The sequence below is a fragment of the Prunus avium genome, chromosome 8, assembly GCF_965620075.1.
Source record: "Prunus avium chromosome 8, drPruAviu1.hap1.1, whole genome shotgun sequence".
Lineage (NCBI taxonomy): Eukaryota > Viridiplantae > Streptophyta > Magnoliopsida > Rosales > Rosaceae > Prunus > Prunus avium.
Window position 1 is genome coordinate 2,137,285 of NC_142291.1, and position 607 is coordinate 2,137,891.

A 607-nucleotide genomic window follows, 5' to 3' on the forward strand; every position below is an offset into this window, starting at 1 on the left:
ATTTTTCCTTTCGGTTCATAGCCTAATCAATTTAATTAATAGTAAATTGAGCTTAAACCCATAAAATTCATTTTTAATCACCTACAACCCTTTCCTTTATTTTTCTATTTAAAATACCCAATTTTTTCAAATAAAACCCGATGACTAGGATCCAAGTAAGCAAGTTACCTAATCTAGCTTAAAATCTGATTTATTCTATTTTTCGGATTCCAAAACTACCCCTAATTACAAGTTAACGTGTTATGCGAGGGTGTAACTAATGACACACGTTAAATTTGGAAAGATCTTTAAATAATTGTAATGGATGTAGGAATTAATTTAGAAACTTATTTGAAATTAAATATTAAATTCAACATTAACGTATTAGTAACGTCTTGGTTTATTTATTAAATTTTTTGTTGTTGTTTTCCTTTTATGAATCATACTACTAGTAATCTATTTTATTATAGTTTTATGAATAATAGTGTACATTCTAATTATGTTGAAAAATATTTTGATAATCTATTTATTGTTTATTTTATGAATTTTTTTTTTTTAAATGAACCTATTTTTTCTCTAAATAAAGTACCTATTATTTGTTTTATGAAAAATATATATATATTTTTTT